The sequence below is a fragment of the Pseudophryne corroboree genome, unplaced genomic scaffold (assembly GCF_028390025.1).
Source record: "Pseudophryne corroboree isolate aPseCor3 unplaced genomic scaffold, aPseCor3.hap2 scaffold_1196, whole genome shotgun sequence".
Taxonomy (NCBI): Eukaryota; Metazoa; Chordata; class Amphibia; order Anura; family Myobatrachidae; genus Pseudophryne; species Pseudophryne corroboree.
In genome coordinates, this window is record NW_026967821.1 from 56260 (window position 1) to 80798 (window position 24539).

Consider the following 24539-nt stretch of genomic DNA (forward strand, 5'->3'; position numbering starts at 1 on the left):
ATTTAATGCTGTATGTGTCATTTGTTACAAATGGATACATTTTCTATGAGTCAGCCTAGCAGCTGCATGTTCTAACAGAACACTATCCTCACACAGAATCTGCTAACCTTGAGATAACTAAATGACAGTGTGTAACAGTCTCTTTACTATAAGACTGTTACAAAGTAATATATATATTTGAAGTCAGTCTAGCAGCTGTGTGTTCCAGCAGTTTATAAGACAAAGAAAATCTCCTATTGTGGAATCTAGACACATGGGACTGCTGGCCTGTGTCATACTATTTCTATGTAATACCAGTAACATGTATATAACTGTTACATAATTGTTACAAATGGATAAATCTTTGAGTCAGCCTAGCAGCTGCATGTCCTAACAGGACACCATAAATCCTTTACAGTGTAACAAATTGATTGGTAACACTTAAAGGCTGGAGAGCAGTTATATGCCTTACTAGCATACTCAATATACCACATTATTACACCAGTTACCACGATTATTGACAGCGCATTTGATATATTATATTACCCTCACACTGAGTCTGTTTACCTTTAGATAACTAAGTGACCGAATATGTAACAGTTTCTCTATCATAAGACTGTTACAAAGTGAGATAGATATATTTGGAAGTCAGTCAAACAGCTGTGTGTTTCAGCGGTTTATAAGAAAATTCCTCATTGTGGAATCTGGACCACTAAGGGTTATTATATATATAGCACATGGAATTGCCACATCTCCCTATATGATAATTTCATTACACTGTAACATAATAAGAATTAACTCTTTAACAGTGTAAATAGAGAGTAATGAATCTCTGACACATGGAATATATTATTTCTTAGATGAATTGGATAAACCATTATGACAGACACTTTGCTTCCTAATAAGAATTGAGGTGGCTATACCTCTAAGGAAAGCATTATTGCCTACGCCTAGATCAGATTAAATAAGATCTGGCTGAATATATGAAGGAAGGTTGCTATTTATATGAGAATTGGAATTGCTATATTCCTTAAGGCAACCCCACCGATTGATATATGTTGTCAATTAAGTATATCTGAACGGCTATATCTGGACCAGATTTAATAAGATCTGGCTGATTATATGAAGGAGGGCTGCTATTTATATTGGAATTGCCATATTCCTTAAGGCAACCGCACCTGTTGGTATATCTCGCCAATTAACTATATCTAAACAGCTAAATTAAAGCTATTCATCATTTTTTTAGTTTGGATATTAATAAATATGATCTTTCCATGATGCATAGAGATTTCCCTATCAAGTGATTCCTTATCCGATATAGAAAGCTATCCCCCTATGGTATTGAATTTAGGAATATAGTCTTAGGGGACACAGAGAAATAAGTGATCCCCATCTACCTAAGCACCCCACAAATTGGAGGTTAGCTTACCGGTTATACTCAATCACCCCCACAAATTCGCCAATGGGGATGGCTTCCCGGGAGGTAACCCCTATTGAGTGAAGGGAGTATATAGGATACGACCCAGTGGTACCTGACGACATAGATACTAACAGCTATTTAATAACATTACGCTAGAAAGTGATTATTAGCAACATATATATCTATATAAACAACCCCGCCAGGGTTGTGCCTTCAAAAATAATCACACACGGACACGCTTTTTAAACCTTTTTTTCACATCTCTTTATTCTTCTTATGCACATGTATGTTAGTTCTGTGATTTTAACCTTTATGTTTCACTGCAGTTTGGGATAATAATATTAATATTTATCCAATTTTAATACATACTTAATAAAGGTTATATTTTATGATTCATTCATTCTGTCCAGTGCGTCAACAGTGCAGATTTCTTCTTGTTTTTTCTCCCAAATTCTATAACAATGACAGTAAATGTTGTTACTTTTCAAACAGAACTTTCTTGACCATGCTACTTGCTTGAAAGATCTGGGAGCACATGGAAAACAGTACAAACCATGCAGTATCACAAGAGCCTTTATTTGATCTTTCATGAAGATAGAGCAGAATTGAGGACACGTCAACAATTTCTGCCGAAGGTGGTTCATCTTTCCACATGGTGCCTTTGGCCACTGACACCTTCGTTGAGTCAAAGTCTCTGGCTGTGGTCAGAACTTTGAAAATTTATGTCACCAGAACGGTTCAGATTAGGAAAACAGAGGCTCTGTTTGTCCTGTATGCTCCCAACAGGATTGGGTGTCCTGCTTCCATGTAGACCATTATGCGCTGGATCTGTGGTAAGATTCAGCATGCTCATTCCACGGCAGGATTGCCGTTACTGAAATAGGTGAAGACCCATTCTACTAGAAAGGTGGGTTCATCCTGGGCAGCTGGTCGGGGAGTCTCGGCATTGCAATTTTGCCGAGCAGCTATTTAGTAAACACTTTTGCTAAGTTTTACAAGTTTGATACCTTGGCTGATGATAACCTCAAGTTGGGTCATTCGGTGCTGCAGAGTCGTACGCACTCTCCCACCCGTTCAAGAGCTTTGGTATAACCCCATGGTTCTTAATGTGACCCCAGCATCCTCTAGGTCGTATGAGAAAATAGGATTTTAATACCTACCGGTAAATCCTTTTCTCTTAGTCCGTAGAGGATGCTGGGCACCCGTCCCAGTCCATACTGTGTCTGCAGTTATTACTTGTGGTTATACACATGTTGTGTTATGGTTCTGGTCAGCTTTTTGCTGCAATTGTTCATGCCGTTGGCTTGTGTTCTGTTGAATGCCACGTTCTGCGGCATGCTTAAGGTGTGAGCTGGTAAGATGCTCACCTTAGTTTAACAATAAATCCTTTCCTCGAAATGTCCGTCTCCCTGGGCTCAGTTCCTATAACTGGAGTCTGGAGGAGGGGCATAGAGGGAGGAGCCAGTTCACACCCTTTGAAAGTCTTAAAGTGCCCATGTCTCTTGCGGATCCCGTCTATACCCCATGGTTCTTAATGTGACCCCAGCATCCTCTACGGACTAAGAGAAAAGGATGCCCTTGCGCACTATCCTGACTTCTCCTCCCGTCTGCTTACTTTGTGCCTTCCAACGCACAATGCGAACTACAGGTGGTGCTGCAGGGCCCACACCCTTTTACTTGCCTTACAGAACAGCTCTGGAGCTGTTACAGTGCCCAGCTGCTGCAAGAAATCAGCTTGAATGCTTCAGGGGATGGGGCATGGCCAACATGAGCCCCACACCAAAGGAGGGTGGGGGTGTTTAATGCGAACTAGGGGTCATCCAAGCACCGCAAAAGGCCGCCATGCCCTGCATGCCCCTTTTCTCTTTTCATATGCAGATGAGGGTTCCAGCCAACTTTGGTCCACTGCTTGGATGACATCACCGTATGCAAATCCGTCTTCTGCAGACCTTCCCCCTGGAATGCTTGTACTAGTTGTTGCATATGGTTTGATATTTGATGGTGCTTCAATATTAGGCAGCCTTCCACCCTCCCATGTTCATCTGAACAGATGTGGTCTCCCTGCAGTTGTTGTCCCCAGACGAGAGTTCCCTTGTGCTGGGTGTCACCAGTGATAGTGACACCTCTGCCATGCTTGTAGCAGCTGGTCCTAAGATCTACGCCTCAAGCCCTGAGTGTTTGCCCTTGTGACTTGTTGATCATCATAGCGAAGCAGATGCTTACAGAAAACTGCAGGGGCTTAGATTGAAAATAAAAAAATTGATGGGTATAAGGTAGAGAGGAGCGGGTTCGGTTCTCCGAGAACCGAATTCCCGACGAACTCCACGTGGTTTACACTGGTCCGAGGCAGGCTCGGTTGTTCCCGCCTGACTCGGAAAACCTGAACAAGGGAAAATGTCATCATCCCGCTGTCGGATTCTCGCGAGATTCGGATTCCATATAAAGAGCTGCGCGTTGCCGCCATTTTTACTCGTGCATTGAAGAGAGAGCGGAGAGGACGTGGCTATGTTCTCTCAGTGGAAATCTCAATATCAGTGCTCAGTATCAGTGGTTACTTATTGCTGCTCAGTAATACTAGTAGTGTGTCTCTCCTGCTCAGTGTCAGTTCTCAGTAGTATCCTCATCAGTGCTCAGTATCACTGCTCATTGTCTTGTGCTGCATTGTGGTGCTCAGCATACTACAGTACATTACTAATAGTCCAGTGCTGCATCTTGCTGCTCAGTGTCAGTTCTAGTATCCTCATCAGTGCTCACTATCACTGCTCATTACATTGTGGTGTTCTGTATACTACAGTAACATAGTAATATAGTAACATATAGTAACATAGTTTTTGAGGTTGAATAGAGGCAAATTGCCCATCGTGTTCAACCTGTTTTAAGTTGTGATGATTCTACATACTTGCTGAATAATGTCTTATGACTAGTTAACTACTATAACTCATGTTACCCCCGGATTAACCATGTTGATATTTTAAGTATTATAACCTTGGATAGCTTTTTCATTCAGAAATGTATCCATTCCTTTTTTAAATCCAATTACAGAGTCCGCCATTACCACCTTCCCTGGCAGGGAATTCCACATCCTGATTGCCCTAACAGTGAAGATCATAGTATCTCACCTGGCAGGTAAGTAGGAGTTGGGCTAGAGCTGTGGAGGATTGCTGCTCGGGCACCCCCTGTCAAGTGAAGGAGATCCAACTGAGGCAGCACAAGGGAACTCTCGAAAGAAGAACAAGGCTAGAGGAAGATCTGAGACAAAGAAATCTGACTTTTACCAGAGCTGACCAGAGGAAAGCACAAACACAGTCCCCCACTACCACAAATAATGCAGTCGAGTTTCCCACATTTGGGGAAATCACAGGGGTCAGCATACCCAGAGTGCAATGAATGAACCTCACCCTGGGAGAACAATCTTCATGACCATGGTATCTCCTATGCAAAATAAGTATGATTTGGGATAGGGCTGGGGAGGGCCGCTGCTCAGGCACATCTCTGTCAAGTAAAGGAGATTCAACTGAGGCAACACAAGGGAACTCTCATCTGGGGACAACAACTGCAGGGAGAACACATATTTTCAGATGAACATGGGAGGGCAGAAGGCTGCCTAATACTGAAGCACCCCCAAACAACAAACCAAATGCAACTACTAGTGCAAGCATTCCTGGGGGAAGGCCTGCAGCAGATGGATTTGCATATGGTGATGTCATCCAAGCAGTGGGTCAAAGTTGGCTTCAACCCTCGTCTGCATATGAAAATAAAAATGGGGTGTGCAGGGCATGGCGGCCTTTTGCGGCGCTTGGATGACCCCTAGTTCGCATTAAACACCTCCACCTTCCTTCGGTGTGGGGCTCATGTTGGCTATGCCCCAGCCCCTGAAGCATTCAAGCTGATTTCTTGCAGCAGCTGGGCACTGTAACAGCTCCAGAGCTGCTCTGTAAAGCAAGTAAAAGGGTGTGGGCCCTGCAGCACTACCTGTAGTTTGCATTGTGCTTTGGAAGGCACAAAGTAAGCAGACGGGAGAAGTCAGGATAGTGCACAAGGGCATAGAAGGGAGCGGCTCAAGAAAAGAGAAGTGGAAACAGACAGCAAACTAGGCTGGAGAGAGACCTGAGACAAAGAGATCTGAATTATACGAGAGCCGACCAGAGGAAACACAAATTATGTAATCAAGTGTCCCACATTTGGGGAAATCGTAGGAGCAGCACACCCAGAGTGCATTGGGTGAGCCTTGCCCTGGGAGAAGCACCTTCCTGATCATAGTATCTCACCTGGCAGGTAAGTAGGAGTTGGGCTAGAGCTGGGGAGGGTCGCTGTTCGGGCACCCCCCTGTCAAGTGAAGGAGCTCCAACTGAGGCAGCACAAGGAAACTCTCGAAAAAAGAACAAGGCTAGAGGAAGATCTGAGACAAAGAAATCTGACTTTTACCAGAGCTGACCAGAGGAAAGCACAAACACAGTCCCCCACTACCACAAATAATGCAGTCGAGTTTCCCACATTTGGGGAAATCACAGGGGTCAGCATACCCAGAATGCAATGAATGAACCTCACCCTGGGAGAACAATCTTCATGACAATGGTATCTCCTATGCAAAATAAGTATGATTTGGGATAGGGCTGGGGAGGGCCGCTGCTCAGGCACATCTCTGTCAAGTAAAGGAGATTCAACTGAGGCAGCACAAGGGAACTCTCATCTGGGGACAACAACTGCAGGGAGAACACATATTTTCAGATGAACATGGGAGAGCAGAAGGCTGCCTAATACTGAAGCACCCCCAAACAACAAACCAAATGCAACAACTAGTACAAGCATTCCTGGGAAAAGGTCTGCAGAAGACGGATTTGCATACGGTGATGTCATCCAAGCAGTGGGCCAAAGTTGGCTGGAACCCTCATCTGCATATGAAAAGAGAAAAGGGGTATGCAGGGCATGGCGGCCTTTTGCGGCGCTTGGATGACCCTTAGTTCGCATTAAACACCTCCACCCTCCGTCGGTGTGGGGCTCATGTTGGCTATGCCCCAGCCCCTGAAGCATTCAAGCTGATTTCTTGCAGCAGCTGGGCACTGTAACAGCTCCAGAGCTGCTCTGAAAGGCAAGTAAAAGGGTGTGGGCCCTGCAGCACTACCTGTAGTATGCATTGTGCGTTGGAAGGCACAAAGTAAGCAGACAGGAGAAGTCAGGAGAGTGCACAAGGGCATAGAAGGCAGCGGCTCAAGAAAAGAGAAGTGGAAACAGACAGCAATCTAGGCTGGAGAGAGACCTGAGACAAAGAGATCTGAATTATACGAGAGCCGACCAGGGGAAACACAAATTATGCAGTCAAGTTTCCCACATTTGGGGAAATCGCAGGAGCAGCACACCCAGAGTGCAATGGGTGAGCCTTGCCCTGGGAGAAGCACCTTCATGATCATAGTATCTCACCTGGCAGGTATGTAGGAGTTGGGCTAGAGCTGGGGAGGGTCGCTGCCTGGGTACCCCCCTGTCAAGTGAAGGAGATCAAACTGAGGCAGCACAATGGAACTCTCGAAAGAAGAACAAGGCTAGAGGAAGATCTGAGACAAAGAAATCTGACTTTTACCAGAGCTGACCAGAGGAAAACACAAACACAGTCCCCCACTACCACAAATAATGCAGTTGAGTTTACCACATTTGGGGAAATCACAGGGGTCAGCATACCCAGAATGCAATGAATGAACCTCACCCTGGGAGAACAATCTTTATGACCATGGTATCTCCTATGCAAAATAAGTATGATTTGGGAAAGGGCTGGGGAGGGCCGCTGCTCAGGCACATCTCTGTCAAGTAAAGGAGATTCAACTGAGGCAGCACAAAGGAACTCTCATCTGGGGACAACAACTGCCGGGAGAACACATATTTTCAGATGAACATGGGAGGGCAGAAGGCTGCCTAATACTGAAGCACCCCCAAACAACAAACCAAATGCAACAACTAGTTCAAGCATTCCAGGGGGAAGGTCTGCAGAAGACGGATTTGCATACAGTGATGTCATCCAAGCAGTGGGCCAAAGTTGGCTGGAACCCTCATCTGCATATGAAAAGAGAAAAGGGGTATGCAGGGCAGGGCGGCCTTTTGCGGCGCTTGGATGACCCTTAGTTCGCATTAAACACCCCCACCCTCCTTCGGTGTGGGGCTCATGTTGGCCATGCCCCAGCCCCTGAAGCAATCAAGCTGATTTCTTTCAGCAGCTTGGCACTGTAACAGCTCCAGAGCTGCTCTGTAAGGCAAGTAAAAGGGTGTGGGCCCTGCAGCACTACCTGTAGTTTGCATTGTGCATCGGAAGGCACAAAGTAAGCAGACAGGAGGAGAAGTCAGGATAGTGCACAAGGGTGTAGAAGGGAGGGGCTCAAGAAAAAAGAAGTGGAAACAGACAGCAAACTAGGCTGGAGAGAGACCTGAGACAAAGAGATCTGAATTATATGAGAGCCGACTAGGGGAAACACAAATTATGCAGTCAAGTTTCCCACATTTGGGGAAATCGCAGGGGCAGCACACCCAGAGTGCAATGGGTGAGCCTTGCCCTGGGAGAAGCAACTTCATGATCATAGTATCTAACCTGGCAGGTAAGTAGGAGTTGGGCTAGAGCTGGGGAGGGTCGCTGCTCGGGCACCCCCCTGTCAAGTGAAGGAGATCCAACTGAGGCAGCACAAGGGAACTCTTGAAAGAAGAACAAGGCTAGAGGAAGATCTGAGACAAAGAAATCTGACTTTTACCAGAGCTGACCAGAGGAAAGCACAAACACAGTCCCCCACTACCACAAATAATGCAGTTGAGTTTCCCACATTTGGGGAAATCACAGAGGTCAGCATACCCAGAATGCAATGAATGAACCTAACCCTGGGAGAACAATCTTCATGACCATGTTATCTCCTATGCAAAATAAGTATGATTTGGGATAGGGCTGGGGAGGGCCGCTGCTCAGGCACATCTCTGTCAAGTAAAGGAGATTCAACTGAGGCAGCACAAGGGAACTCTCATCTGGGGACAACAACTGCAGGGAGAACACATATTTTCAGATGAACATGGGAGGGCAGAAGGCTGCCTAATACTGAAGCACCCCCAAACAACAAACCAAATGCAACAACTAGTGCAAGCATTCCTGGGGGAAGGCCTGCCGCAGATGGATTTGCATATGGTGATGTCATCCAAGCAGTGGGTCAAAGTTGGCTTCAACCCTCGTCTGCATATGAAAAGAGAAAAGGGGCATGCAGGGCATGGCGGCCTTTTGCGGCGCTTGGCTGACCCCTAGTTTGCATTAAACACCTCCACCCTCCGTCGGTGTGGGGCTCTTGTTGGCTATGCCCCAGCACCTGAAGCATTCAAGCTGATTTCTTGCTGCAGCTGGGCACTGTAACAGCTCCAGAGCTGCTCTGTAAGGCAAGGTAAAAGGGTGTGGGCCCTGCAGCACTACCTGTAGTTTGCATTGTGCGTTGGAAGGCACAAAGTAAGCAGACAGGAGAAGTCAGGAGAGTGCACAAGGGCATAGAAGGCAGCGGCTCAAGAAAAGAGAAGTGGAAACAGACAGCAAACTAGGCTGGAGAGAGACCTGAGACAAAGAGATCTGAATTACACCAGGTCCGTCATTATATTATATATACCTACAGTAGTTATATATATTTTTTTTTATATCATTAATTATCATCTCTATACTAGCAGACGCAGTACGGTAGTCCACGGCTGTGGCTATCTCTGTGTCGTCAGTGCTCATCCATAATTGTATACCTACCTACCTGTGGTGGAAGTTTTTTTCTATCTTCTTCATACTAGTAGTTTAGCAGTCTGCTGACAGTGTCCACCAGGTCCGTCATTATATTATATATACCTACAGTAGTTATATATATTTTTTTTTTATATCATTAATTATCATCTCTATACTAGCAGACGCAGTACGGTAGTCCACGGCTGTAGCTACCTCTGTGTCGTCAGTCACTCGTCATCCATAAGTATACTAGTATCCATCCATCTCCATTGTTTACCTGAGGTGCCTTTTAGTTGTGCCTATTAAAATATGGAGAACAAAAATGTTGAGGTTCCAAAAATAGGGAAAGATCAAGATCCACTTCCACCTCGTGCTGAAGCTGCTGCCACTAGTCATGGCCGAGACGATGAAATTCCATCAACGTCGTCTGCCAAGGCCGATGCCCAATGTCATAGTACAGAGCATGTAAAATCCAAAACACAAAAGATCAGTAAAAAAAGGACTCAAAAATCTAAATAAAAATCGTCGGAGGAGAAGCGTAAACTTGCCAATATGCCATTTACCACACGGAGTGGCAAGGAACGGCTGAGGCCCTGGCCTATGTTCATGGCTAGTGGTTCAGCTTCACATGAGGATGGAAGCACTCAGCCTCTCGCTAGAAAAATGAAAAGACTTAAGCTGGCAAAAGCACAGCAAAGAACTGTGCGTTCTTCAAAATCACAAATCCACAAGGAGAGTCCAATTGTGTCGGTTGCGATGCCTGACCTTCCCAACACTGGACGTGAAGAGCATGCACCTTCCACCATTTGCACGCCCCCTGCAAGTGCTGGAAGGAGCACCCGCAGTCCAGTTCCTGATAGTCAGATTGAAGATGTCAGTGTTGAAGTACACCAGGATGAGGAGGATATGGGTGTTGCTGGCGCTGGGGAGGAAATTGACAAGGAGGATTCTGATGGTGAGGTGGTTTGTTTAAGTCAGGCACCCGGCGAGACACCTGTTGTCCGTGGGAGGAATATGGCCATTGACATGCCTGGTGAAAATACCAAAAAAATCAGCTCTTCGGTGTGGAAGTATTTCAACAGAAATGCGGACAACAGGTGTCAAGCCGTGTGTTGCCTTTGTCAAGCTGTAATAAGTAGGGGTAAGGACGTTAACCACCTCGGAACATCCTCCCTTATACGTCACCTGCAGCGCATTCATCATAAGTCAGTGACAAGTTCAAAAACTTTGGGCGACAGCGGAAGCAGTCCACTGACCAGTAAATCCCTTCCTCTTGTAACCAAGCTCACGCAAACCACCCCACCAACTCCCTCAGTGTCAATTTCCTCCTTCCCCAGGAATGCCAATAGTCCTGCAGGCCATGTCACTGACAATTCTGACGAGTTCTCTCCTGCCTGGGATTCCTCCGATGCATCCTTGAGTGTAACGCCTACTGCTGCTGGCGCTGCTGTTGTTGCTGCTGGGAGTCGATGGTCATCCCAGAGGGGAAGTCGTAAGACCACTTTTACTACTTCCACCAAGCAATTGACTGTCCAACAGTCTTTTGCAAGGAAGATGAAATATCACAGCAGTCATCCTGCTGCAAAGCGGATAACTGAGGCCTTGGCATCCTGGGCAGTGAGAAACGTGGTTCCGGTATCCATCATTACTTCAGAGCCAACTATAGACTTGATTGAGGTACTGTGTCCCCGGTACCAAATACCATCTAGGTTCCATTTCTCTAGGCAGGCGATACCGAAAATGTACACAGACCTCAGAAAAAGACTCACCAGTGTCCTAAAAAATGCAGTTGTACCCAATGTCCACTTAACCACGGACATGTGGACAAGTGGAGCAGGGCAGACTCAGGACTATATGACTGTGACAGCCCACTGGGTAGATGTATTGACTCCCGCCGCAAGAACAGCAGCGGCGGCACCAGTAGCAGCATCTCGCAAACGCCAACTCTTTCCTAGGCAGGCTACGCTTTGTATCACCGCTTTCCAGAATACGCACACAGCTGAAAACCTCTTACGGCAACTAAGGAAGATCATCACAGAATGGCTTACCCCAATTGGACTCTCCTGTGGATTTGTGGCATCGGACAACGCCAGCAATATTGTGCGTGCATTATATCTGGGCAAATTCCAGCACGTCCCATGTTTTGCACATACCTTGAATTTGGTGGTGCAGAATTATTTAAAAAACGACAGGGGCGTGCAAGAGATGCTGTCGGTGGCCACAAGAATTGCGGGACACTTTCGGCGTACAGGCACCACGTACAGAAGACTGGAGCAACACCAAAAACGCCTGAACCTGCCCTGCCATCATCTGAAGCAAGAAGTGGTAACGAGGTGGAATTCAACCCTCTATATGCTTCAGAGGATGGAGGAGCAGCAAAAGGCCATTCAAGCCTATACATCTGACCACGATATAGGAGGTGGAATGCACCTGTCTCAAGCGCAGTGGAGAATGATTTCAACGTTGTGCAAGGTTCTGCAACCTTTTGAACTTGCCACACGTGAAGTCAGTTCAGACACTGCCAGCCTGAGTCAGGTCATTCCCGTCATCAGGCTTTTGCAGAAGAAGCTGGAGACATTGAAGGAGGAGCTAAGACAGAGCGATTCCGCTAGGCATGTGGGACTTGTGGATGGAGCCCTTCATTCGCTTAACCAGGATTCACGGGTGGTCAATCTGTTGAAATCAGAGCACTACATTTTGGCCACCGTGCTCGATCCTAGATTTAAAACCTACGTTGTATCTCTCTTTCCGGCAGACACAAGTCTGCAGGGGTTCAAAGACCTGCTGGTGAGAAAATTATCAAGTCAAGCGGAACTTGATCGGTCAACAGCTCCTCCTTCACATTCTCCCGCAATTGGGGGTGCGAGGAAAAGGCTCAGAATTCCGAGCCCACCCGCTGGCGGTGATGCAGGGCAGTCTGGAGCGACTGCTGATGCTGACATCTGGTCCGGACTGAAGGACCTGCCAACGATTACGGACATGTCGTCTACTGTCACTGCATATGATTCTCTCACCATTGAAAGAATGGTGGAGGATTATATGAGTGACCGCATCCAAGTAGGCACGTCAGACAGTCCGTACGTATACTGGCAGGAAAAAGAGGCAATTTGGAGGCCCTTGCACAAACTGGCTTTATTCTACCTAAGTTGCCCTCCCACAAGTGTGTACTCCGAAAGAGTGTTTAGTGCCGCCGCTCACCTTGTCAGCAATCGGCGTACGAGGTTACTTCCAGAAAATGTGGAGAAGATGATGTTCATTAAAATGAATTATAATCAATTTCTCCGTGGAGACATTGACCAGCAGCAATTGCCTCCACAAAGTATACAGGGAGCTGAGATGGTGGATTCCAGTGGGGACGAATTGATAATCTGTGAGGAGGGGGATGTACACGGTGATGAATCGGAGGATGATGAGGTGGACATCTTGCCTCTATAGAGCCAGTTTGTGCAAGGAGAGATTAATTGCTTCTTTTTTGGTGGGGGTCCAAACCAACCCGTCATTTCAGTCACAGTCGTGTGGCAGACCCTGTCACTGAAATGATGGGTTGGTTAAAGTGTGCATGTCCTGTTTATACAACATAAGGGTGGGTGGGAGGGCCCAAGGCAATTCCACCTTGCACCTCTTTTTTCTTTTATTTTTCTTTGCGTCATGTGCTGTTTGGGGAGTGTTTTTTGGAAGGGCCATCCTGCGTGACACTGCAGTGCCACTCCTAGATGGGCCAGGTGTTTGTGTCGGCCACTTGGGTCGCTGAGCTTAGTCACACAGCTACCTCATTGCGCCTCTTTTTTTCTTTGCGTCATGTGCTGTTTGGGGAGTGTTTTTTGGAAGGGCCATCCTGCGTGACACTGCAGTGACACTCCTAGATGGGCCAGGTGTTTGTGTCGTCCACTTGGGTCGCTGAGCTTAGTCACACAGCTACCTCATTGCGCCTCTTTTTTTCTTTGCGTCATGTGCTGTTTGGGGAGTGTTTTTTGGAAGGGCCATCCTGCGTGACACTGCAGTGCCACTCCTAGATGGGCCAGGTGTTTGTGTCGGCCACTTGGGTCGCTGAGCTTAGTCACACAGCTACCTCATTGCGCCTCTTTTTTTCTTTGCGTCATGTGCTGTTTGGGGAGTGTTTTTTGGAAGGGCCATCATGCGTGACACTGCAGTGCCACTCCTAGATGGGCCAGGTGTTTGTGTCGGCCACTTGGGTCACTGAGCTTAGTCATCCAGCGACCTCGGTGCAAATTTTAGGACTAAAAATAATATTGTGAGGTGTGAGGTGTTAAGAATAGACTGAAAATGAGTGGAAATTATGGTTATTGAGGTTAATAATACTTTGGGATCAAAATGACTCCCAAATTCTATGATTTGAGCTGTTTTTTAGGGTTTTTTGAAAAAAACACCCGAATCCAAAACACACCCGAATCCGACAAAAAAATTTCGGTGAGGTTTAGCCAAAACGCGTTCGAACCCAAAACACGGCCGCGGAACCGAACCCAAAACCAAAACACAAAACCCGAAAAATTTCCGGTGCACATCTCTAGTGGCCATGCCATGTCACTGTGCAGGAGCCAGCACCGCTCACACACTAGTCCCCGGTGCAGCCCCCAACCCCCGGGACACCCGGAGCAACAAAATGTAGATTCAGGCCACCAGGCCACGCCCCTACCTATGAAACCATGCCTCCTTTTTACCATTGCGCTGCTTATCTGCGCGCACTGCATTACAATCTCCCTCGCCACCTCTCTGGGTGTCACCAGTGATAGTGACACCTCTGCCATGCTTGTAGCAGCTGGTCCTAAGATCTACGCCTCAAGCCCTGAGTGTTTGCCCTTGTGACTTGTTGATCATCATAGCAAAGCAGATGCTTACAGAAAACTGCAGGGGCTTAGATTGAAAATAAAAAAAATTGATGGGTATAAGGTAGAGAGGAGCGGGTTCGGTTCTCCGAGAACCGAATTCCCCACGAACTCCACGTGGTTTACACTGGTACGAGGCAGGCTCGGTTGTTCCCGCCTGACTCGGAAAACCTGAACAAGGGAAAATGTCATCATCCCGCTGTCGGATTCTCGCGAGATTCGGATTTCATATAAAGAGCTGCGCGTTGCCGCCATTTTTACTCGTGCATTGAAGAGAGAGCGGAGAGGACGTGGCTATGTTCTCTCAGTGGAAATCTCAATATCAGTGCTCAGTATCAGTGGATACTTATTGCTGCTCAGTAATACTAGTAGTGTGTCTCTCCTGCTCAGTGTCAGTTCTCAGTAGTATCCTCATCAGTGCTCAGTATCACTGCTCATTGTCTTGTGCTGCATTGTTGTGCTCAGCATACTACAGTACATTACTAATAGTCCAGTGCTGCATCTTGCTGCTCAGTGTCAGTTCTAGTATCCTCATCAGTGCTCACTATCACTGCTCATTGCATTGTGGTGTTCTGTATACTACAGTAACATAGTAATATAGTAACATATAGTAACATAGTTTTTGAGGTTGAATAGAGGCAAATTGCCCATCGTGTTCAACCTGTTTTAAGTTGTGATGATTCTACATACTTGCTGAATAATGTTTTATGACTAGTTAGCTACTACAACTCATGTTACCCCCGGATTAACCATGTTGATATTTTAAGTATTATAACCTTGGATAGCTTTTTCATTCAGAAATGTATCCATTCCTTTTTTAAATCCAATTACAGAGTCCGCCATTACCACCTTCCCTGGCAGGGAATTCCACATCCTGATTGCCCTAACAGTGAAGATCATAGTATCTCTCCTGGCAGGTAAGTAGGAGTTGGGCCAGAGCTGTGGAGGATTGCTGCTCGGGCACCCCCTGTCAAGTGAAGGAGATCCAACTGAGGCAGCACAAGGGAACTCTCGAAAGAAGAACAAGGCTAGAGGAAGATCTGAGACAAAGAAATCTGACTTTTACCAGAGCTGACCAGAGGAAAGCACAAACACAGTCCCCCACTACCACAAATAATGCAGTCGAGTTTCCCACATTTGGGGAAATCACAGGGGTCAGCATACCCAGAATGCAATGAATGAACCTCACCCTGGGAGAACAATCTTCATGACCATGGTATCGCCTATGCAAAATAAGTATGATTTGGGATAGGGCTGGGGAGGGCCGCTGCTCAGGCACATCTCTGTCAAGTAAAGGAGATTCAACTGAGGCAGCACAAGGGAACTCTCATCTGGAGACAACAACTGCAGGGAGAACACATATTTTCAGATGAACATGGGAGGGCAGAAGGCTGCCTAATACTGAAGCACCCCCAAACAACAAACCAAATGCAACAACTAGTACAAGCATTCCTGGGGGAAGTTCTGCAGAAGATGGATTTGCATACGGTGATGTCATCCAAGCAGTGGGCCAAAGTTGGCTGGAACCCTCATCTGCATATGAAAAGAGAAAAGGGGTATGCAGGGCATGGCGGCCTTTTGCGGCGCTTGGATGACCCTTAGTTCGCATTAAACACCCAAACCCTCCTTCGGTGTGGGGCTCATGTTGACAATGCCCCAGCCCCTGAAGCATTCAAGCTGATTTCTTACAGCAGCTTGGCACTGTAACAGCTCCAGAGCTGCTCTGTAAGGCAAGTAAAAGGGTGTGTAGTTTGCATTGTGCATTGGAAGGCACAAAGTAAGCAGACAGGAGGAGAAGTCAGGATAGTGCACAAGGGTATAAAAGGGAGGGGCTCAAGAAAAAAGAAGTGGAAACAGACAGCAAACTAGGCTGGAGAGAGACCTGAGACAAAGAGATCTGAATTATACGAGAGCCGACCAGGGGAAACACAAATTATGCAGTCAAGTTTCCCACATTTGGGGAAATCGCAGGGGCAGCACACCCAGAGTGCAATGGGTGAGCCTTGCCCTGGGAGAAGCACCTTCATGATCATAGTATCTCACCTGGCAGGTAAGTAGGAGTTGGGCTTGAGCTGGGGAGGGTCGCTGCTCGGGCACCCCCCTGTCAAGTGAAGGAGATCCAACTGAGGCAGCACAAGGGAACTCTTGAAAGAAGAACAAGGCTAGAGGAAGATCTGAAACAAAGAAATCTGACTTTTACCAGAGCTGACCAGAGGAAAACACAAACACAGTCCCCCACTACCACAAATAATGCAGTCGAGTTACCCACATTTGGGGAAATCACAGGGGTCAGCATACCCAGAATGCAATGAATGAACCTCACCCTGGGAGAATAATCTTCATGACCATGGTATCTCCTATGCAAAATAAGTATGATTTGGGATAGGGCTGGGGAGGGCCGCTGCTCAGGCACATCTCTGTCAAGTAAAGGAGATTCAACTGAGGCAGCACAAGGGAACTCCAGCATCCTCTACAGACTAAGAGAAAAGGATTTACCGGTAGGTATTAAAATCCTATTTTCTCATACGACCTAGAGGATGCTGGGGTCACATTAAGAACCATGGGGTTATACCAAAGCTCTTGAACGGGTGGAAGAGTGCGTACGACTCTGCAGCACCGAATGACCCAACTTGAGGTTATCATCGGCAAGGATGCAGTGGCGTTAATGTTTCCTGGTGTCAACCTGTATTATTTCAGTAGATATTGAAATGAGGATGCATCTTGCTGCCTTTCCAATGAAGCAAGTTTAATTTAGTAATAGGTGAAAAACCATCCCTACAAAGATGTTAATCAGATACTTGGCTTTGTGGACACTTTTCAGAGAACAAATTTGTTAGCATAAAAATAAAGCCAGAAAATGAAGAGCTGTTTAATCACTCAATTGGATTTTTTTGCCAGCATATTTCTTTTTCTCTGCAAACCACTGCTAAATTGTGCTTCCTAGCTATTTTTATAAAATCACTGAATCAAATCTAACTCTGATTACATCAGAGAAGGCCAGGTACCCTACACCATAACAGGGGTTTTTGAAATTTTGACTTGTCTACTTAAAGATCACCAAAATCTGATAACAAGGTCAATTACATCCCTGGGTGGGATTGAACCACCAACCCTTTGGTTAATAACCAATCACACTAACCAATTGCGCCACAGAGACACTTTGCAAAAGTCCATACTGACAAAGGCTAATAAGCATTCATCTAGAACGTTTCCTAGAAAAACTTTAAAAAGTCAATAATCTGGAGAGTTTTTGTAAGATGTTTCTTCCATCAACCAACGAAGAAACACATTGTTACTTTCCCATGATGAGTGAGTGCTTCAAGATCTCTTGCACTTACATGTGCAGCAGAGTACTGTAATGAAAGCATGCTGGGTTCATAACCCAGAGGTAGGCAGATTGAAACTATCCTCTGCTATATGCATTTTTTTTTTGTTAATTAAAGTAATCCAAAACTGGGATTGATATTTTTTCTCTTTTATTTTTACTTAAAGTACAATAACTTTTACCATTTTAATATGTTTTAATAGTATATTGACAGTATTGTTTTCTTTCAAAAATCCACTTAATTTTCTTTACCCGATTATTAAAATGGTAATTGACAAAAACAAACTACATTGTCACCAGAAGAGCAATACAAAATGTACAAGTGATATATTAAAATCATCTTTCCAGCTTGAATTTCAATGATGCATTGGGGCAACGATTTTGTGAGAAACATCTTCACCCTTAAATAAAGATTTTCTTAATTCCTTACCTGTGTGCTAATTAGATATCACCTTGTTTTCACATTAAACAGACTTCCACATGAGAAAGCAGCAAGGATGCAGTGGCGTTAATGTTTCCTGGTGTCAACCTGTATTATTTCAGTAGATATTGAAATGAGGATGCATCTTGCTGCCTTTCCAATGAAGCAAGTTTAATTTAGTAATAGGTGAAAAACCATCCCTACAAAGATGTTAATCCGATACTTGGCTTTGTGGACACTTTTCAGAGAACAAATTTGTTAGCATAAAAATAAAGCCAGAAAATGAAGAGCTGTTTAATCACTCAATTGGATTTTTCTGCCAGCATATTTCATTTTCTCTGCAACCCACTGCTAAATTGTGCTTCCTAGCTGTTTTTTGATAAAATCACTTAATCAAATCTAACTCTGATTACATCAGAGTAGGCCAGGTACCCTACACCATAAGAGGGGGTTTGAAATTTTGACTTGTCTACTTAAAGATCACCAAAATCTGATGACAAGGTCAATAACATCCCTGGGGGGATTGAACCACCAACCCTTTGGTTAATAACCAAACACACTAACCGATTGCACCACAGAGACACTTTGCAAAAGTACATACTGACAAAGGCTAATAAGCATTCATCTAGAACGTTTCCTAGAAAACTTTAAAAAGTCAATAATCTGGAGAGATTTTGTAAGATGTTTCTTCCATCAACCAATGAAGAAACGCATTGGTACTTTCCCATGATGAGTGAGTGCTTCAGGATCTCTTGCACTTACATGTGCAGCAGAGTACTGCAATGGAAGCATGCTGGGCCCATAACCCAGAGGTAGGCAGATTGAAACTATCCTCTGCTATATGCATTTTTTTTTGTTAATTAAAGTAATCCAAAACTGGGATTGATATTTTTGCTCTTTTATTTTTACTTAAAGTACAATAACTTTTACCATTTTAATTTGTTTTAATAGTATATTGACAGTATTGTTTTCTTTCAAAAATCCACTTAATTTTCTTTACCCTATTATTAAAATGGTAATTGACAAAAACAAACTACATTGTCACCAGAAGAGCAATACAAAATGTACAAGTGATATATTAAAATCATCTTTCCAGCTTGAATTTCAATGATGCATTGGGGCAACGATTTTGTGAGAAACATCTTCACCCTTAAATAAAGATTTTCTTAATTCCTTACCTGTGTGCTAATTAGATATCACCTTGTTTTCACATTAAACAGACTTCCACATGAGAAAGCAGCAAGGATGCAGTGGCGTTAATGTTTCCTGGTGTCAACCTGTATTATTTCAGTAGATATTGAAATGAGGATGCATCTTGCTGCCTTTCCAATGAAGCAAGTTTAATTTAGTAATAGGTGAAAAACCATCCCTACAAAGATGTTAATCCGATACTTGGCTTTGTGGACACTTTTCAGAGAACAAATTTGTTAGCATAAAAATAAAGCCAGAAAATGAAGAGCTGTTTAATCACTCAATTGGATTTTTCTGCCAGCATATTTCATTTTCTCTGCAACCCACTGCTAAATTGTGCTTCCTAGCTGTTTTTTGATAAAATCACTTAATCAAATCTAACTCTGATTACATCAGAGTAGGCCAGGTACCCTACACCATAAGAGGGGGTTTGAAATTTTGACTTGTCTACTTAAAGATCACCAAAATCTGATGACAAGGTCAATAACATCCCTGGGTGGGATTGAACCACCAACCCTTTGGTTAATAACCAAACACACTAAACGATTGCACCACAGAGACACTTTGCAAAAGTACATACTGACAAAGGCTAATAAGCATTCATCTAGAACGTTTCCTAGAAAACTTTAAAAAGTCAATAATCTGGAGAGATTTTGTAAGATGTTTCTTCCATCAACCAATGAAGAAACGCATTGGTACTTTCCCATGATGAGTGAGTGCTTCAGGATCTCTTGCACTTACATGTGCAGCAGAGTACTGCAATGGAAGCATGCTGGGCCCATAACCCAGAGGTAGGCAGATTGAAACTATCCTCTGCTATATGCATTTTTTTTTTGTTCATTAAAGTAATCCAAAACTGGGATTGATATTTTAGCTTTTATTTTTACTTAAAGTACAATAACTTTTACCATTTTAATTTTTTTTAATAGTATATTGACAGTATTGTTTTCTTTCAAAAATCCAATTAATTTTCTTTACCCGATTATTAAAATGGTAATTGACAAAAACAAACTACATTGTCACCAGAAGAGCAATACAAAATGTACAAGTGATATATTAAAATCATCTTTCCAGCTTGAATTTCAATGATGCATTGGGGCAACGATTTTGTGAGAAACATCTTCACCCTTAAATAAAGATTTTCTTAATTCCTTACCTGTGTGCTAATTAGATATCACCTTGTTTTCACATTAAACAGACTTCCACATGAGAAAGCAGCAAGGATGCAGTGGCGTTAATGTTTCCTGGTGTCAACCTGTATTATTTCAGTAGATATTGAAATGAGGATGCATCTTGCTGCCTTTCCAATGAAGCAAGTTTAATTTAGTAATAGGTGAAAAACCATCCCTACAAAGATGTTAATCAGATACTTGGCTTTGTGGACACTTTTCAGAGAACAAATTTGTTAGCATAAAAATAAAGCCAGAAAATGAAGAGCTGTTTAATCACTCAATTGGATTTTTTTGCCAGCATATTTCTTTTTCTCTGCAAACCACTGCTAAATTGTGCTTCCTAGCTGTTTTTATAAAATCACTGAATCAAATCTAACTCTGATTACATCAGAGAAGGCCAGGTACCCTACACCATAACAGGGGTTTTTGAAATTTTGACTTGTCTACTTAAAGATCACCAAAATCTGATAACAAGGTCAATTACGTCCCTGGGTGGGATTGAACCACCAACCTTTTGGTTAATAGCCGTACACACTAACTGATTGCGCCACAGCGACACTTTGCAAAAGTACATACTGACAAAGGCTAATAAGCATTCATCTAGAACGTTTCCTAGAAAAACTTTAAATAGTCAATAATCTGGAGAGTTTTTGTAAGATGTTTCTTCCATCAACCAATGAAGAAACACATTGGTACTTTCCCATGATGAGTGAGTGCTTCAGGATCTCTTGCAATTACATGTGCAGCAGAGTACTGTAATGGAAGCTCGCTGGGTCCATAACCCAGAGGTAGGCAGATTGAAACTATCCTCTGCTATATGCATTTTTTTTTGTTAATTAAAGTAAACCAAAACTGGGATTGATATTTTTGCTCTTTTATTTTTACTTAAAGTACAATAACTTTTACCATTTTAATTTGTTTTAATAGTATATTGACAGTATTGTTTTCTTTCAAAAATCCACTTAATTTTCTTTACCCGATTATTAAAATGGTAATTGACAAAAACAAACTACATTGTCACCAGAAGAGCAATACAAAATGTACAAGTGATATATTAAAATCATCTTTCCAGCTTGGATTTCAATGATGCATTGGGGCAACGATTTTGTGAGAAACATCTTCACCCTTAAATAAAGATTTTCTTAATTCCTTACCTGTGTGCTAATTAGATATCACCTTGTTTTCACATTAAACAGACTTCCACATGAGAAAACAGCAAAGATGCAGTGGCGTTAATGTTTCATGGTGTCAACCTGTATTATTTCCGTAGATATTGAAATGAGGATGCATCTTGCTGCCTTTCCAATGAAGCAAGTTTAATTTAGTAATAGGTGAAAAACCATCCCTACAAAGATGTTAATCAGATACTTGGCTTTGTGGACACTTTTCAGAGAACAAATTTGTTATCATAAAAATAAAGCCAGAAAATGAAGAGCTGTTTAATCACTTAATTGTATTTTTCTGCCAGCATTTTTCTTTTTCTCTGCAACCCACTGCTAAATTGTGCTTCCTAGCTGTTTTTTTATAAAATCACTTAATCAAATCTAACTCTGATTACATCAGAGAAGGCCAGGTACCCTACACCATAAGAGGGGGTTTGCAATTTTGACTTGTCTACTTAAATATCACCAAAATCTGATCACAAGGTCAATTACGTCCCTGGGTGGGATTGAACCACCAACCTTTTGATTAATAGCTGAACACACTAACCGATTGCACCACAGAGACACTTTGCAAAAAGAATATACTGACAAAGACTAATAAGCATTCATCTAGAACGTTTCCTAGAAAAACTTTAAAAAGTCAATAATCTGGAGAGTTTTTGTAAGATGTTTCTTCCAGCAACCAATGAAGAAACACATTGGTACTTTCGCATGATGAGTGAGTGCTTCAGGATCTCTTGCACTTACATGTGCAGCAGAGTACTGCAATGGAAGCATGCTGGGCCCATAACCCAGAGGTAGGCAGATTGAAACTATCCTTTGCTATATGCATTTTTTTTTTTGTTCATTAAAGTAATCCAAAACTGGGATTGATATTTTAGCTTTTATTTTTACTTAAAGTACAATAACTTTTACCATTTTAATTTGTTTTAATAGTATATTGACAGTATTGTTTTCTTTCAAAAATCCACTTAATTTTCTTTACCCTATTATTAAAATGGTAATTGACAAAAACAAACTACATTGTCACCAGAAGAGCAATACAAAATGTACAAGTGATATATTAAAATCATCTTTCCAGCTTGAATTTCAATGATGCATTGGGGCAATGATTTTGTGAGAAACATCTTTACCCTTAAATAAAGATTTTCTTAATTCCTTACCTGTGTGCTAATTAGATATCACCTTGTTTTCACATTAAACAGACTTCCACATGAGAAAGCAGCAAGGATGCAGTGGCGTTAATGTTTCCTGGTGTCAACCTGTATTATTTCAGTAGATATTGAAATGAGGATGCATCTTGCTGCCTTTCCAATGAAGCAAGTTTAATTTAGTAATAGGTGAAAAACCATCCCTACAAATATGTTAATCAGATACTTGGCTTTGTGGACACTTTTCAGAGAACAAATTTGTTATCATAAAAATAAAGCCAGAAAATGAAGAGCTGTTTAATCACTCAATTGTATTTTTCTGCCAGCATTTTTCTTTTTCTCTGCAACCCACTGCTAAATTGTGCTTCCTAGCTGTTTTTTTATAAAATCACTTAATCAAATCTAACTCTGATTACATCAGAGAAGGCCAGGTACCCTACACCATAAGAGGGGGTTTGCAATTTTGACTTGTCTACTTAAATATCACCAAAATCTGATCACAAGGTCAATTACGTCCCTGGGTGGGATTGAACCACCAACCTTTTGATTAATAGCTGAACACACTAACCGATTGCGCCACAGAGACACTTTGCAAAAAGAATATACTGACAAAGACTAATAAGCATTCATCTAGAACGTTTCCTAGAAAAACTTTAAAAAGTCAATAATCTGGAGAGTTTTTGTAAGATGTTTCTTCCAGCAACCAATGAAGAAACACATTGGTACTTTCGCATGATGAGTGAGTGCTTCAGGATCTCTTGCACTTACATGTGCAGCAGAGTACTGCAATGGAAGCATGCTGGGCCCATAACCCAGAGGTAGGCAGATTGAAACTATCCTTTGCTATATGCATTTTTTTTTTGTTCATTAAAGTAATCCAAAACTGGGATTGATATTTTAGCTTTTATTTTTACTTAAAGTACAATAACTTTTACCATTTTAATTTGTTTTAATAGTATATTGACAGTATTGTTTTCTTTCAAAAATCCACTTAATTTTCTTTACCCTATTATTAAAATGGTAATTGACAAAAACAAACTACATTGTCACCAGAAGAGCAATACAAAATGTACAAGTGATATATTAAAATCATCTTTCCAGCTTGAATTTCAATGATGCATTGGGGCAATGATTTTGTGAGAAACATCTTTACCCTTAAATAAAGATTTTCTTAATTCCTTACCTGTGTGCTAATTAGATATCACCTTGTTTTCACATTAAACAGACTTCCACATGAGAAAGCAGCAAGGATGCAGTGGCGTTAATGTTTCCTGGTGTCAACCTGTATTATTTCAGTAGATATTGAAATGAGGATGCATCTTGCTGCCTTTCCAATGAAGCAAGTTTAATTTAGTAATAGGTGAAAAACCATCCCTACAAATATGTTAATCAGATACTTGGCTTTGTGGACACTTTTCAGAGAACAAATTAGTTAGCATAAAAATAAAGCCAGAAAATGAAGAGCTGTTTAATCACTCAATTGGATTTTTCTGCCAGCATATTTCTTTTTCTCTGCAACCCACTGCTAAATTGTGCTTCCTAGCTGTTTTTATAAAATCACTGAATCAAATCTAACTCTGATTACATCAGAGAAGGCCAGGTACCCTACACCATAACAGGGGGTTTGAAATTTTGACTTGTCTGCTTAAAGATCACCAAAATCTGATAACAAGGTCAATTAAGTCCCTGGGTGGGATTGAACCACCAACCTTTTGGTTAATAGCCTTACACACTAACTGATTGCGCCACAGCGACACTTTGCAAAAGTACTTACTGACAAAGGCTAATAAGCATTCATCTAGAACGATTCCTAGAAACATTTTAAAAAGTCAATAATGTGGAGAGTTTTTGTAAGATGTTTCTTCCATCAACCAATGAAGAAACACATTGGTACTTTCCCATGATGAGTGAGTGCTTCAGGATCTCTTGCACTTACATGTGCAGCAGAGTACTGTAATGGAAGCATGCTGGGTCCATAACCCAGAGGTAGGCAGATTGAAACTATCCTCTGCTATATGCATTTTTTTTTTGTTCATTAAAGTAATCCAAAACTGGTATTGATATTTTAGCTTTTATTTTTACTTAAAGTACAATAACTTTTACCATTTTAATTTGTTTTAATAGTATATTGACAGTATTGTTTTCTTTCAAAAATCCAA

General features: G+C 42.7%; 9 non-coding genes and 1 pseudogene across 9 annotated transcripts; all 10 read right to left on the reverse strand.

Annotated features, from left to right (window-relative positions):
- Nucleotides 1-4684: 4684 nt before the first annotated feature.
- LOC134990959 (U1 spliceosomal RNA) lies at nucleotides 4685-4848 on the reverse strand. The gene has a single exon (XR_010195423.1). It is a non-coding gene; the product is annotated as a U1 spliceosomal RNA (small nuclear RNA).
- Nucleotides 4849-5519: 671 nt separating this feature from the next.
- On the reverse strand, nucleotides 5520-5682 carry LOC134990961 (U1 spliceosomal RNA). The gene has a single exon (XR_010195424.1). It is a non-coding gene; the product is annotated as a U1 spliceosomal RNA (small nuclear RNA).
- Nucleotides 5683-5834: 152 nt separating this feature from the next.
- LOC134990978 (U1 spliceosomal RNA) lies at nucleotides 5835-5998 on the reverse strand. The gene has a single exon (XR_010195439.1). It is a non-coding gene; the product is annotated as a U1 spliceosomal RNA (small nuclear RNA).
- Nucleotides 5999-6669: 671 nt separating this feature from the next.
- Nucleotides 6670-6832, reverse strand: LOC134991013 (U1 spliceosomal RNA). Its single transcript, XR_010195473.1, has one exon. It is a non-coding gene; the product is annotated as a U1 spliceosomal RNA (small nuclear RNA).
- A 152-nt stretch (nucleotides 6833-6984) lies between these two features.
- LOC134990977 (U1 spliceosomal RNA) lies at nucleotides 6985-7148 on the reverse strand. The gene has a single exon (XR_010195438.1). It is a non-coding gene; the product is annotated as a U1 spliceosomal RNA (small nuclear RNA).
- A 702-nt stretch (nucleotides 7149-7850) lies between these two features.
- On the reverse strand, nucleotides 7851-7985 carry LOC134991022 (U1 spliceosomal RNA; annotated as a pseudogene).
- A 152-nt stretch (nucleotides 7986-8137) lies between these two features.
- LOC134990985 (U1 spliceosomal RNA) lies at nucleotides 8138-8301 on the reverse strand. The gene has a single exon (XR_010195446.1). It is a non-coding gene; the product is annotated as a U1 spliceosomal RNA (small nuclear RNA).
- Nucleotides 8302-15033: 6732 nt separating this feature from the next.
- On the reverse strand, nucleotides 15034-15197 carry LOC134990980 (U1 spliceosomal RNA). The gene has a single exon (XR_010195441.1). It is a non-coding gene; the product is annotated as a U1 spliceosomal RNA (small nuclear RNA).
- A 655-nt stretch (nucleotides 15198-15852) lies between these two features.
- Nucleotides 15853-16015, reverse strand: LOC134990998 (U1 spliceosomal RNA). The gene has a single exon (XR_010195459.1). It is a non-coding gene; the product is annotated as a U1 spliceosomal RNA (small nuclear RNA).
- A 152-nt stretch (nucleotides 16016-16167) lies between these two features.
- On the reverse strand, nucleotides 16168-16331 carry LOC134990987 (U1 spliceosomal RNA). The gene has a single exon (XR_010195448.1). It is a non-coding gene; the product is annotated as a U1 spliceosomal RNA (small nuclear RNA).
- Nucleotides 16332-24539: the final 8208 nt, after the last annotated feature.